The sequence below is a fragment of the Psittacula echo genome, assembly GCF_963264785.1.
Source record: "Psittacula echo genome assembly, chromosome: 1".
In the NCBI taxonomy this organism is placed as follows: Eukaryota; Metazoa; Chordata; class Aves; order Psittaciformes; family Psittacidae; genus Psittacula; species Psittacula echo.
The window spans coordinates 39,840,816-39,857,229 of record NC_137735.1 but is presented as its reverse complement, the minus strand read 5'-3'; positions in this window follow the sequence as shown (position 1 = coordinate 39,857,229).

Here is a 16,414-nt window from a genome sequence, read left to right as displayed (position 1 = left end):
TGTATCTCATAATAACTGTGAGCTATTTCTCTTTACTCTGTGAGCACTTGGTGGCCTCTCTCTTCGCTGTCACTCTTCTTTCACACTCAGCTGTGATATGGCCTTCATCTCTGTCCTGAGATTGATTATTAGGTCAGAAAAGTGAAAGAAAAACAACAGATGAAAAAGAAAGCAAACATCAGCTTGTACTTGCTTATGTTTTTCATGTGCAGATACAAAGAATAAGAGGAATTATTTAGTATAATCCACTGAACTAGTAGCCAATACAACAGGATGAAATCTGTAAAATAAAATTAGGACTTGAACATGTGAAAGCTTCTTAAGAATAAAATGATGAAGAAAGAGACATTTGATTAAAAACTGTGGGAATTCCAGCAGGGTGGATTTTATAGAACAAACTACATCAAGTCCTTTCTGTAAAGAGCAGCCTGTATTGAGGTATGCTGGATGATCTAATCCAGCAGGTCTGTCTAGGTGTTCTGAGTTTTTTTGAGTGACGTAGAACGGCTGGATGCCAAAGATAAAGAACAAAAGTTACCTCTGAAATCCTAAACTAGTGCTCTAATTATCTAATGTGATAATATTCGGCAACAAGAGGAACAGAAGCCGGCATTAAGGTGAACTGCAAAACGAAAAGTCACTCCCAAATTTCATCTAAATCCTTCTGCTAAGTCACTTAATTCCCACTCAATACAAAAACATATTTTCATTGTAACTTTTCATTATCTTTAGAAACTATGTCTTTTTTTCACAAGAAATTGTACTTTTGTGACCTCAGTTGTCAGAGAATAACATTTTGGAAGCTTTTGATGGAGAAATTTAAATGAGTTCACAAAGGGTGATATTATTATTATAAAGCTTCTTTAAACTTATTTTATGCTGAATTTTCTTTGCAGTTTGTCCAGTGGGAACGTTCAACATTCATGTTGAAAAAGGTCCTTTTTCCATTTTGTTTTTCAATTCACATTTGAAATTACTTTGAAGAAGATACGACTTCTTAAAGGTAAAGAGACTATCAGAGCTGTGGAAAGAAAAAGAAATCATTCTTTAGACTGGTTTCGCAGGATGCCTTAAAAATTGGAAGCATTTTAGGAAGGTCAGAATGACTTTACCAAATTGTGATGTTGTCCTAAGAAGCAGGACTGGGCTCACTGAAGTCCTGTAGGCGGTTATTGTTAAAGTAGATAATATAAGGGGAACTACTTTGATATTGCTAGTACATTTCTCTAGAAAGTTGTGTAATATTTTATCCTGAATTTTAATGGTGACCAAACACACTGCATAATTCAAACCTCATTGATAGAGCTTGAGGGTGGTTGTAGAGTAAAAACCTCATACAATTTGTTTCTGTTTGCTACCATTGGCAATCTTGCATTAGAAGTGTGTGTGTCTTGGCTGGGAAAAAGAACGATCTTCTATCATTAGGCAATAGACTTGAGCAAGAGATGGGATCTTGTGCTGTGATGGAGAAATTAGATGTTTTTTTGGAAATACACCAAAAAGTCAAGAATTTTTATGTAGCATCGAAGCCAAAGGAGTGAAGAACAGGCTGATCCTTTGTAGAGGTAGCAAGATCATTCTTGGATTTTACAGTTATTTTCAGGATAAGTATCTTCTAGGCAGGAATGAGTCAGATAGTGGGAACAGCTTTCCAGGACAGGGATATCTTGTTACTGCTGCCTGTTTTCTTCTGACAGTAATAGGGACTACTATCAGTTTGACAGTTTCTGTGTACTCTGTAATACCTTAACTGTTTACACAAAGCAGAGGGAAATATTTTCACTCTACATTGCTTTTACTTTAAATGGAGAAAAGGAATCCAAAAAGACTAAATGAAAAGTCTGTGTGCCAGAGAAGTACTTTGTAAAACATGCAAGAGAAGCTGCATGCATTTCAGATATGAACTTTTTGAGTTTTCTTTTCTTACCCTGTAGGCAGAAGGAACAAAAAAGACTGTGCTGTCCCAATTGTTGGGATTTCATAACAATTTTGATCCTTTTTTCCTGTTTAACCCCCCCCCCCCCCCCCCAAAGACTGTAACCAGTTACAGAATGTTCCCACGTATGTCATCTGCCTGACTGTAGTCAGTTCTGGGGTTCAGGATCTGCCCTGTTTACAGTGACTGAAATTAATAGATTTTCCTAATTTATTTGGTTTGCTTCTCACAGAGTAAATTAATTTTTCTTACTCTTTTTTTTTGTTTGTTTCTTCAAAGTGGAAGCAAAAAAGAACAAAATTAGAATAATTATTATACAAAGTGTTCCCAGAAAGCACAGCAAACAAAAGACAGCCGAGATTGCGACAGATAAAATATGTCATTAGGAACATAGCTCAGAGCTATTGTGACTTGTGGCCATAAAAGCAGGAAGTAATTTTCCTCCTGGATCCTTTCTAACTATAGGAACAAAAAAAAAAAAAGGAAGTCTGGTGATTGCAGGTAAGATGTGTGGGAGATACTGAAAGGCCATATACATGTCTAAGCAATAGGATGGAGGTACCCCTGTATTTGAGCGCAGCAAAAGCTTTTGAAAGGATGAATGACTTTTGTTTGTATATGAATTAATAACTCTTAATTGTTAATTTTTTTTTAGGATGCTACCACTAATACACCAGCATCTGAGATGGAATTACTTAACTTCTTAACAGAACTTCCTTTCTTAACAGTAGAATAACATGGTATGCTGTTCTTAAGCCCTGAACAATATGTTCACAGAATTGCTTAGAAAAGCTCTTTCTGTTTCCATTATGTCAACATCCAGAAGTACGTGCACAAGCTGTAGGCATTTTAATAATGAACTGTCTAGGCTGATTAAAAACCGGAAGCAAATATCATGTATCTGAAACAAATTAACCCTGCTGAGATAATAAAACAATTTAATCTCCAGAACTTTACCTTCCTCTTCAGTACAGATAAAATAGCATTTATGTTTATCTCTGTATGTGTAGTGTATGTGTTTATCTCTATGTGTGTTATTTTCTATGATTAATAGGTAATTTTCAGCTTTTATTTAGAGTTCAACCAACAGAACTTTCACTTTCTCAGGAGACTTTATTATCATTTATGTTTGTATATTATATACATGCTCTTTAATCCCTCTGTAAATATATTCTTTATAGCAACTGATTTTTTGGTGCTAAAGTTTAGCTAAGTGTCTTGCTAGTGGGTTTTTGACTCAACTCCATGTTTTTCATGTTGTATTTCACAGTTAATTTGTGCAAATTCAAACTGGCATAATGTTCAGCAAAAAATACATATTTATCGCTTACTGGCCATCTCACTTTCCAGTTGCATCTTTCCTGCAGTTCACTGATTTTTCCTGAATGTTTTGAAAAAACTAAATTTTATCTGCAAATATTCCTCTTTTACTTTTATTCTGCATTTAAAGTAATTCTTCTCCAAATCTTTCTTTGTACTACACCCTGAGGGAAAACCAATTGCTTTCATTTTAGATTCATACAAGCAGCTTCTGGAACAAACAGAAATGAAGTTTTGGTGAGATAAGCAGAGTTTGCACATTGCAGGAACTCTTTCAATCTAGAAATCAAAGCTCCTAGAATATGAAATTAACCACACTTGGAGTGAAATAGTTGTCTGTGTGGTATCTGGGAAAGGCATTGGGGATGGTGGTAGTGTTGCAGGTTGTTTATTTTTTTTAGTGTTTCCCAGAGAAAGGTTGTTTTTCTTTCCTCCACTAATTAAATGCTTGCTAGATGCAAAGTGCAGCACTGTTTTCTTTAAAAAGGACAGGTGGTTAAAGAGCTACCCAGAAGTTTGTTTCAGTGCCCCATGGATATCAAGTGCCTGTGTGAATCTTGCCATACAAAATATCTCTATTCAAGAAAATAGTAAAAGCTTATAGACTTCTTGAAGGTAGAACTTTATCTTTAATGTCTCCCTGTTTCAGGTCCTCCCCTATATATTGCCATCATTTTTTATGGCACAATTGAGCATATAAAATAAAGAATATGCTTCAGTAATGTGAGGATGGTAATTGTAGTAAAATTTAAGATAGCAGTGCAGAATGTGATGATTGCAACACTGAGCGTTTTATTCAATTTTACTTATTTATCTCTTTGTGGATCCCCAGCAGGATTATGGATAGTGCAAAGAAGAAGTTTGAAGTAATCAGCATTCCAGAAATCGTACAGTGGACTCTGGAGGAAAGCATGCAAGCAAATTAAATAATGCATATTTAATTTCATTAGTGGTTAGACATTATGTTGATCAGAATATAAACAAAAGTTGGTGAATTTTGTCTCAAGGGAAACAATACTGAAGCTGAAGCATTTTAGAAACAATATACTTGGACTTGTTGAAAGGAAAAGTTTTACAACTTACATTTGTGATATTTCATGACAATTTTTTTCATACTTATAAATAGTTTTTCAAAGAAAAAAGTGGCAAATCTTATGCATATTTTTCATGAATTTTTAGTGACAGTATACTGGAACTTTAACCCTATCAGGTTCTGTGGGGAAAATGTAATCGAGGTCTTGATGTTCAAAGGAGATAAAGTAGCTTACAACACAGCCTTAAGTCAAGATTGACTATTACTAGCTCTTACAATGTAAATTTAAAGTTAAGATATTGTAGGGCTTTTTGGAAGCAGTGGGGAGTCTTCTAAACTAGCCCAAGATGCTACGTTTGAGAAACTTGCCAAAGGAGCGTAAAATCATCACTGCAAGTTTCATCATGATTCTTGTGAAAAAGCTTGGTTTTTTTTCCTTTAGGCTGCTTTTCCTAGAAAAGGCTTATCTACGTAACCCCTATTCAGCAAAAGCTGTATTTTTGAGGGAGAGGTTCTTGGTAAGTGTTTTGAGAAAGATTTTTGGTTTTGCTGCAGTATTAGTCATGTAAATGTTTAGGGGCTATGTCAAAACAAGAGCTGAGTAAGAGATGAAAACAGAAAACGTGTAATATTTCTATTGTATTTTTTTCTGTTATTTGGAATTTCAGGTTTTTTTCTTGAGATCTTTGTTATTCAGTCTGTGTTTTCTGGTTTGATTTCTAAATCCCTTTGCTAATCCCAGCCAGAAGCTGCTGGGTACTGTTAGCTTTTGAGAGTTCCTTTTCTTCAGTGTGGGCAGTTTGAGAAAGATTTAGGATCAAGGTCAGCGGTTTGGTAGACCAAGGACAGAGTAAAGGACTCCCAACGAGCTCCTGAATGAAAGATGCACTTGTGTGTGGTCTAGCAAAGAAGAGGAGAAGGTGCGTGATTCAAAATTACCTGCCCCATTTTTTGTGTTCTTGTTCTGTCTCTTGCTGAGAAGAGCTTGTTGAGAGAAGACAAAAGAAAGGGCAGTCTGCCTCTGCCACTCTGCCACTTAGTACTTCATCAGTTTTCCCTATCTTTAAACACATACACACACACATGCTCTAGGAAGGCAGTGCCTGCAAACCTTGTAGCAGGAAGTCAGGTCTTGTAATGAACATATTTTTTCTGCATCAAACTTTTTTACTTAAATTAAGGCTACTGATTTTATGCTGTACTATTTCTCCTGAGAATAAATTTCACATGAAAATGCCCCAGGACTTAGGAATTTCACAAGACATGTTACTTGTAGCGTTTTTCTTTTGGTGTTTGGTCCATAGACCTTTCATATTCTTCTGTAGCATTGGCTGGTGCAAGGTTTCCAGTGGGAGACAGGATGGTCATATTTATTAAAAAATGGTTTCGTAGCATGCCAGAAATCACAAATTGTTTGGAAACCAAAGATACATGGAATCCTATGATTCAAATCGTACAAGTACAGAGAAATTGAAGAATTTTTTAAAACAAACTAGCAGCAGACAGCTAAGTCAGAGGAAAAACCTGAAGGCAAATAGAGAAAACTATAAACGTGCCATTTAATTCCCCCAAAATTCCAGGAGCTCTACATTGGCAAGCACCCTTTGTGGTTTGGAAATTAAATATTATTAAAAGTTAATCCAGTAAGCTTTTCTCCTCAGGCCAAGTGTAAGAAAGAAAAGCCGAACATGCAAGCCTGGTCATATACTTACAAATATCTTCTTGCATGGTCAGGATGTGGGCTCCTTGTGCCTCCATGATCCCGTTCTAGTGCTGATGCTGATGCTCCCTAGTTGTATGAACTGGCTCAGCCTTCTGAAAGCTGAGTCGCACATATTGTGAGGTACAAAAGACTGTGGAGAAGCTCTTCGATTATTTGTGCCACTTTATCAGAAGCTGGCTTGTTTACAGGAACAGCTCATTGAGAAAGCCTGTAATGTGACCATGAACATCTGGCAGTGAAGGAACAGGGACAATATGGTTATAGTCAGGTCCTTGATTTGTTTTTCCCTTTTTACCTGCCATCCTAAATCTCAGCCCTATCTGTGCATTTAACCATGACCACCAAAGCTGTAGCTTTTCAGTAACCTTACTTGTATTACTCTTGTTTCACACAAGAAACAGAAGACAGAATACATCTGTTCCATTTTTTTCTCATGGAGCCTGCATAGTTAAAAGTTATTAGATGTGAGCTGGAAAAAAGAAAACCCAAACCAATAAACAAACACATGGAGCTATCTAAAGTATGTTTCTTTTTTCAAAAACTTATGACTTACACAATCTATGGTACGGGTCACATGGTTGTTACTATGTATTTGCACATATGATAGCAGAAACATTGCAATTCAGCCTTTTTTCTGAATAATATTACAATGTGACCTTCAAAAACCTGCCTGGCTACTTTAAGTGTTTACAAAAGAGTAAGGAAGATAAGGTGTGCTCTGTTATATAGGTGTTTTTAAATATTACTAGAATGAAATATTTTTCAACTCTTTCCCCAACCTTCTTTCCTTCTAAAATATGTTGTACCTTGAAGCCTAATCTGTTTGCAATGCAGTATGATAAATGTATGACAACTAGTGTTCATGAGAAAATAGAAATCATATTTGAGTATCAGTTAAAAAATAGAATTGCTACACCTACACGGTAAGGTAGTCACAGCACTTAGTTATGCAGGTCAAAGTGAGTTTCAGTTTCAAACAGGTCACAGATTCTTAATAAATGATATGAGCTGAGGCAAGTAATGCTGGAAATGATGTAACAGCACAAATTATCTCTGAAATAGAAGTGTTTTGCCTTGAGCTTCTCTACCTGCCAAGAAAAATAATGTAAGTGCTTCTAGTACCTCAGTCTCAAATAGAGCAGAGAAAAAAATCAGCATTGTGTTTATCACTGAAAATAAAATTCCATTTATGAAGTATTTTTTATCTTTTGGATAAAATGAAACTCCTACTTTTCCCTTTAATGCTTAAAAATATGAAAAGCCATTTGAACATGATGCTAGCACAGCAAACAGTGTCTTCTGAGAAATAAAAGATTAAAGAGAAATCAGAGATATAAGAATATTTAACTAATAAAGAATTTGATCTTTTTATGTGAGGAAGCCTGCCTTACTAAAGTAATCCTATTTAATTTGCCTTCCATTTTGAAAACTGTCTGGTTTACAAAGCTAAAAAATATTGTCTCAGAAAATGCTGCAGCATTTCAGTCCATTTTCTCTGCTTGCTTTCTGAGCTTGCAGCTCTGTTTTTGCCATGATTTGCACAGCATAGAATTAAGACCAGCCAAGGATGTACTTGTTGCGTACTCCAGATTGTACTGGCAGGAATTGCTCAGCTATAGGCCAAGAAAGGAAAAGGCAGGCAGGTACAATAATGTCCCAGATCTCCTGGGCGAAGTTGATATTGGAAAGTATACAGGCATTCAGGTTATGCTACTTCATTCCAGTTTGTCAAGTCTGCAGTTTCCTTAATGTAGGAGTGTATTGCTGCTAAGGAAGCCCTTTGAAATGTTAGATACCTCCTTAATGACTACTACCCCTTCTCATCCTTGACCATTGGACACCCTACCTCAAAGTGTAAAAACATGAAGTTGTAGGTGTGGAGGGCTCAAATATATTAAAAATAATATAATTTTTATTTTTAAAATAAAATGTTTTTTAAATATTTTTAAAATATCTTTAGAATATTTTAAAAGTTCAGCCTGGCACTAGCAGCACATGAAATTAAAAACAATGCTTTACTAGATAAGGAAGAACTGATTGTACATCGAGAGGCCCCAGTCCTCAACTATCAAATGTTCTATCTGACTCTAACCCACATCATGTAGAACAGGAAACCCAGAAAAATCTGTTTCCTCCAGATCATGTAGACGTAATGGTATACAAGCTAATTAATATTCTGGATTTCAAACTGGCCTACTGGAATCCTCAAAAGCAAAATAAGACAAGAAAGCAAACAAAGCATTTCCTTTCTTTTCCAGAGAAAGATAAATAGGAACAGCTAAGCAAGCTCTGACAAGCTTTAAAATCTGATATGAAATTGGATTGTATTATGCCACCAAAGGAGGATGCCAAAGTCATCAAATTGATAAGAGTTGGTTGTTCCACTAAATAAACTCCTGTTTTAGGAGGGAAAAAGTAACAGTTGGTGACTAGAAACTCTTTTAATCCAGAACTGATATGCTGTCTATGAAACTATAAGGTGATGGTTTAAAAAGCCTAACAACCATTTGCTAGATATTAAAGGAAGCAAAGCAAAGCAGATCAGCTCTCAAAACTTTTTTTTTTTTTTTTTTTTGATCTTGAGCCATTTAGTTAGGAAACAGCTCCCCGAGGTATGAAATCTGCAGGAAAATAGTGGAACAGATCTCTGAATGGTGGAGACCAGGTACTTTGGTGTTACTTCCAACTTTGGCTTAAAAAGCGAACAAACATGCTTGAAGTTTACTACCCTTTCCCCTGTCTTTTCCTTAATTCAGCTAAGTACTTGGAGAGAACGCACAAGACACATAGAATGTGTTTTCTCTGCACAGAGGTGGCTGTTGGTATGCAGCTTGCTAAAGCCAGTGATACTTGTGATGAATTGATTTTGTTATTTTAGTATATCTACCAACTTCTGCTATCAGGCAAGATGCAGGATCCTGATGGATTTTAATGCTTTTATTTTAATCAAAAGAGTGACATATGGAAAGAGTTTGCTTTTTACCAGCTTCAGGTTTTTTCCCCTTTCATTGGCCACTAAGTAAAAGGGTGGTGCAGGATGTAAAAAAACTACACTGATCTCTGCTCAATTTAATGAGTACAGTTTTAAAATTACACAAATTTATCACTCCATTTCATTTTTTGTGATATGTGAGTAGAGTTATGTATCAAACAACAGATATGCAAAACCCTCAAATACTGCCAAAGAATACAAGTTATACAAGCGGGCATGTCACAGGCTGACTTTGTGACTCAAATCTTGGCAGCTGCCCTATAAACAAAGCTACTGAATTAGTTTGAATCTATCTCGTCTTAGCTTCTTATGCAGCTCAGTTTCAATGGTATGCTTTAAAGAATTACTAGAGAGTGAAAACTTGATCAAAATGCATGAATTACTAATCAGTTGAAAAATTAGCGTAAGCTTTAGAAATCCATTCATATTGGTTATATTTCAGTCTCTGAGTTTAAATCAGACAAGAATGCATGCTAAATCAAAATGCATTCTTTCTGTATTACTGTAATTTGTATTTCTGCTTTGGGACTCAGGCTGCAACTCCTGTACCACTGTTAGAATTTCTGATCACCTACAAAAATTGATTTTGAATATCAAGCAAACATTGAGGATGCAGGACCCAATGGAGTAAGTTGCTTTGTGGATGATTAGAGGCATGTTCACACATTCTGTGTCTTAAATTTACAAAAAAAAAATAGTGTGCAAGGGAAAAAAGTAAATAATTAGAAACCAGTCACTGTGAATTTTCAGGTTAGATCTTTCATCAAAGTTATAGTGTTATAGAGGTAGCTGACTTCCAACAAAGGGTAGTCATGCTGTTTATTGTTATTTGCCAGTTTATAGAAGTGTAAAATGCATTTATACTCCAGAGTGCAATACCACTGAGTGTTAAGTATTCATATTTGTTGAAGATACATCTGCTAGCATAAAATTTCCTACTTGATTGATAGCAACCCACCTTAAGTAGATACCTATAAATATTAAAAATTTAGAATGATTGGTATACTATAGTATTGGAGTCTTTTTAGGCAGATTTGTGCTAAACTGCACCTGAAACTATAGTCTCATTTTATGACAGTTTTTACTTCCTCTTTTCATTTCTTCTAGAATGTTGTTTGTTGGCTTACAGAACTGGGGATTCAGTCACCTCTCCCTGGAGACAAGGGAAAGGGTATTTGTGGTTCATTTGGCATTTCATTTAGAAATTGAATGTGAGATCTCAGTTTATGTGTGTTTTCAACTACAATTAGTGAAACTTGATGGTTTGTCACATGCTCTGGAGCAGCATTTACTATTTGTAAGTGCCCAAGCCCACATAAGTTAACACTTTTTACGTTTTTTTAAAAGTTGTGCAGGTCAGAAGCTGTGGCCCAATACATTTGGAGATGAACTTCAGTTTTCTGGGATAGGCCAAAAATTACTTTTAACTGAATGTTTCTCTGGATATTCAGAATTTACGGGAAGCTGGAGGCGAAGATCTAAGACTAAGAGAGCTAACAAAGCTGCTTTTCTCCAGAAGGCAGAGACCCATGTCATGCAGCAGGAGCTGGAGGCAGTCAGAAAATTCCACCTCGTTTCTCTGTGGGATTCTTACATAGTTCTCATCTTCCCTGCAGGTGCTGTCCAAAATGCTTAGTCCTCACAGGAAGATCTGACAAAGCAGGAAAGCTCCACACCTTTAGGACCTGTATGCAGTTAGTGCCTTGCTGCTATATGCTCTCTCACACCTTTTTGTCTATAGCACAGAGGGAGGATCTGATTCTGTTGACTTGTACACTGGTTTCAGTCTCACTGAAGTTGATGTGATCTAAGAATTTCCATGAAGCTGAGTGAGCATTTTCAAATATTGGTTTACATACAGATTTCTGCAAAATGACTAATGCTTCAGTGCTGAAGTTCCATTTAATTTTAGAACAAAAACATTTTGTTGTAAATGTCGCACCAAGGCTTGAAATTTACAGAAATTAAAACACATTTAATTTATCTAAACAACTGCGACTGCTTTTCAAATTATCATTAATTGAAAATTCAATTTAAAAAGTCCAATATGTTTTCAGTCTCTGTGTCTGTCAAACCGACCCCACAGATCTTTGTTGGCACCCTGTAATATTTTAATTTATACTCCTAACATATTTTCATTTTCATATGTTCTAAGAAACTCTCCTTGGAAGCAAAGTAACTCTGCTAAATCAAAACAACTGCGATAGTTTTGATAAGTGTCAGCTAATTTGTAAGCATTGCTGAGGGCAGTGTATTTAAAAAGCCTTACAAATGCAGAGCAGAAAAAAAGCTCCATAAAGGAACACTATATCTGTTTGAAGTGAAATTGCCAGAAGGATTTTGTGCAAGGAAGCTGATTTGCTTTTGTAAGAGCTGTTCCAGAATAAGTTGCAGAGATTTCAGTATTCTCTGCCCATCTGTGGGTCTTTCTTGAGAACTGCAGTATTCATGTGTATGTGAGGTTAATTTTTTGTGGTCTTAATTGCAGAAATATGTCTTCAAGGTCAAACACTGTACAGGATTCTGAAATGTTAGTCATTTATGTAAATAGGAATGGCTAGATGAGCTAAAATACAACTATTTTTCTGAAAAGTGTTACATTCCTATGTTCCAAAAATATCTTTATTTCCTCTTCTCCTCTGTGGGTTTTGTTTGCAGCTGTGGGAAAGTGCGCTCAAACTTCTCTTTGTGCTTTTTTTTTGAAAGCAAACAGAAGTGTGCTTAGTCTCATGTCCTATAGTGAAGGGTTCAAACTGAGTAACTGAGAGCCTTATTTCCTATTCTTCTTTATTTAGTTTCTCATGATTGTGGCTGGTAGGAAAAGCTCACTGAAAAGATAAAAATGCTACTGAGATACCTGGAGCCACTTCCGCAGAGTGGAGCATCATGTGAGCTAATAGACTAGCCTTACAGTTTATCTGAAGTCAGTGAAATGAGCAGTGTCTTAAGCGAACATGTTCTTGGTGACTGCTGAATAGGTGCAGTTGTGTTTTCGTGCAGCTGGAGTGTAGTTCACTGCTGAAATGCTTGTGTTTAAGGTGGTCCAAAGGAAAGATGCAGAGAAGGCAGTGGCAAGATCAGGGTAATATATAAGAGATTCAATAGATGTTTTGCATTCTTCTGGGCTGTCACTACGATAATTGTCTGCTTCATGAGGCTAAATCTAGAGCCTTAAACCATCCAGAAAGCCTGGGCTAGATACCAGATGATCATCCTATCCTGTGTGGCCTCTCTTCTATGTGAAAGCAAGAGGGCTAGGAACCCTATGATGAAAGTGAAAGCTGAAAAAGTGCAGTTCAGTAGCAAGAAATTTATTCTGCCGCTGTAGTGATAATAGTCTGTAAGGTTTGCCCAGCAGATGCCAGCAGTGAATTAGTACAGAGCTTGTGGAAGAATAGAAAGAGCTGAATAAATAACTGCTTAAAGGATGACTTCTTGAAATAAATATTTTTCATTAAGGTTAATTTTTGCTCTGAAGATGCTTTCTTTAGCCTCTGAATCTCCGAGACTGTCTCTACACAAGTCAGAGAACATTCAAGTTTAAGTTTCGTCCAGTTCATAATACTGGCCTTCCACATAAACCGTGGGGTTAAGTTACTTATTTTAAAGATGTTTTAGGTTTTACCTTTTTTGCATCTTATATATTTTTAGTTGACCTGTTTTCTTCCTGTTTACTCTCCCCTTCAGAGTATGAGCATAACTTTTCTTATTTACTGTCCCTCTCAGTTTGAATTATAAATTTGACCTGACATTAAGCTGTTCCTTTTTGTACTGGAGGGATAAAAATTAGTAATCTAAGTCATGTGGTATTATCCTTCACTTTCATTGAACCATCTGGACTTCTGGAGCTGGAGCTGAAAACTGTCAACATCTCTTGATGCAAAGCAAATAGACTTAGCTAAAAAGGAAGTTCAAGCTGGAGAATCATCCTGTAGAAAGTTTAGAGCAGTTCAGCACTGGAGGAAGGAAATCGTTATCTGTCCGAAGAGCCCCATCCTGCCCAAAAGCCATAGCATTAGATAAATAATGCTGTTCCTTTAAAGATTAGGCTCACATTCAAGATTTCAGTGGAAACCAGATTTTGGTTTCATTAAAGTTTATTTTTGGTCTGCTGTTTGCAAAGCTTATGTTCCAAGCAAGAGCAAGAAATCTAGGCTTTCATATCGGGACTTTCTTAATTTAAGGAAACTACAAGAAGGATGACTTATGGCATGGATCGCCCCCTCAATAATAAAATTGATACACATATGATTTTATAATACACGTAATAGAAGTCAATTCCAGGTCCTTCTGAACTTTACAAGGTATAGTGTGTTGTCCACTTAATAATGTTGATGACTGTGGTTTTGTACCTTTTTTAAAAGATTTCCTTGAATCAAGGGGTTAAAGAATACAAAGTAACACTGTCACGTCTCAAAGTGGTGGAAATGCCTTATGATTTAGGCCCTCTGATTTTATATAGGATCATAAGCACTGAAAAAATGGAGGTCACTGGTAATATTTATTCTTTACTTGTAAGATTCCTATTTGAAACTGTAAGGATCCAATGAAAGTAAACTTGTGTCACATGGGATTGAATGTTCAGTACAAACAATGATCATTATATAAGTCTAGATTATTACTTGTCATTTTATGTTCTTGGCAATTAGTGTATCTCGTTTGAAATATTTATTTTTTCCTTTTGGCTGAGTTTCCCTACAAAACTGGAACAGTCATCTTAAAAGCAATGATCTCCCAGGCAAAATAAATTAAGTCTTGGAAATATGTCAAGACTTTTAACTGAAGACAAAATTTCAGAACAAGCTTTGCGCAAAAATGAAACTCGCTTTCTCCCTTTAACTCATCTTTTTACCTACTGTTTGTCTGGGTGTTTCTGTCTGTAAATCAAACATATGCTCTTCTCTTGTTTTCTGGAAGACTTCCAAAGGTTGGGTGGAAGTCTTGCAGGAAACCTTTCCAAAACATATTTAGGACTGTGCAGATAAAACCCTCAGATGTGTTTTAGTACAGACTAAATGAAACTGAAAAACTGTGATAGTTGGTTTGGGGCATTTATTTTTTTTTAATTAAAAGGTAGAAATTTGATGGCTATTTTTCCTATTAGAGTTTGCATCAAGAGTTTTGCTTCATTGTAACTTCCTTGTTTCTTTCAGTGAGTTCCACATGTGCTAATAATTTGGGATTTATCTTAGTATAAATGCTTATTTGATCAAACAAGCATGTATTGCATTCTAAGACTTCCTTATCAGATTATCATATGGAAAAGAATGCAGTATCTGCCTTTCATGAAGTTTTCTGTAATGCTTTGATTTGAAAATGTGGCTTTGAGTTACAAAACTAATCCAGAAGACCTATATATACAAGAAAGATATGGATTTAATTCTTTCCCAGATATAGCCTTAGATTTTCCAGGTGTCCTGGAGTATAATTACATATTTTATTATTTTTTTGTCTTGTGTTAATTATTGATATACCACATAAATGGAATCCATTCTTAGAATACTGCCAATACAAGAATTAGATTTTTGTACTAGTGCAACACCATGAGTTATTTGTGCAATGTCTAAAGTGATTGGCTGTAATTAACTCTACATTTATTTGTTTTTCTTCCTTCAGAGAGCATACACCAGACTTTTGGTCTATTACTGACATTATTATATATTTTTTTCATTGATCCCTTGGAAAACTCAACCCTCTTTGTTTAACAGATACTGCTTTTGCGGCAGCAAGGAGTAACAAGCAACAAGCATTCAAGGCAACAATGTATCATGAAGATACATACTGACATTTACAATATTCTCATTGTTATTTGAAGTATGTTTTTAAAAGAAGCTTCAGAGTTACTATCTAATTTAGTGTGGTGTTTGCTAGTTACCGTGGTTTGCATATGAAACCTTCCCTGGTTTATAAACTACACTGAAATGCTGCCTAACAAAGAGAGAAGAGGTAGATAATGATCAGTGCTAGAACCTAACTAAAGCAACATGCTGACTTTAAGTTTACATAATTTTTTCTGTCATGTATTAGGAAAAGCTCTGATTTTAATAAGACAAAAGTAGAAATTGATGCAATCAAATTACAGAGTAGTTTCTAGTCCACAGGGATATACAGGTGCTTTCAGGGATACTAGTGGTGTAGCTAGCATCATGTATTCATTCAAGATAGGCATTAAAAATAGTGTTAACATTGTAAGAAATAGAGGTGGGGGAGAATGATGAGTAATTAATGGTATGCATGTCTGCTTCTTTTCCCCACAGTCTTATTACTCCCTGACTTCTATAGAAGGTAAATATTAGTTACTCCTCTTTTTCACTTACAATGCTGAAAAAAACAGTGCTTCTGTCAGTGAAATTGAAGTCAGTACTCCTAAGGAGTGTAAATATTAAATGTTGCCAGCTTTACTAGGAGTTATTAAATCTCGTTATGCTATAAGCCTAAATAAATAACCATGTAAATTAATTTTTCCCAAGCATGTAACCCATAGAGTATCAAGGTTTATTTCATAAATGTAACCGGGGATTGACCTGGATTCAAAAGGTCCAGTGATGTTCAGGAGGTAGGAAGCTCATTTTTTATTTTCATTGCCACTATATGACATGTTGCATCTAAGAATATGTATCATGATACCAAAATAGACATATGTTAAACATGAAAAAATCAGATAATTCAGGATTTAATAGAGGTTTTAATGAATCAAGGCAAGAAATTAGATTTAAAGTTTTATAAAATTTGATTTAATGAGTAAGTAAACATTTCAGTCAATGCTGAAGTATTCATCCTTGTATATACAGAAAGAGAAAATTCATACGTATATATCTATAAAAGAAAACAAAAATATTACTGAACTTTTTTATAAATAGCTAAAATCTAGGAAGATAAAAATCTGTAGTTTTTTTGTGTCATATGCAACATATTCAGTTGCGTATATAAAGGAGGAAAGAAAATTTTGCCCTGTGTCCTATTTTATGTTTCATAAGAAAAAGTAAATTCTGAACTCCTTATAGGTATATTTGTGTTCTAGATTCCTGAACTGAATCCCAGTTTGAAGAATTCAAGATATAAATACGTAGACAGTTACGAGAATGAAAAGAATTATATGAAGTAAGTCAGGTCCACCAAAATATGCTTGGAGTATGTAGATCAGAACTACCAGAAGGGAAAAAAACTGGCCCCTATTACTATATAATCAAAAATCTTCAGAGCAGTGTGTTTATTCTACTGAATAAATACTATTATTAGTGCTTATAGTATTAAAATAAGATGGTAACATCTGCCCACACCAGATTTTCTTGTCCATCTCTTTGTTATTAGGATGTGAACGTTTGAACAGTCACTGCTCTAGATACAGCACTAACCATTTTTTTCCAAAAATTACTCTTCAAAATTCTCTATATTTAAGAAAAGACCAAA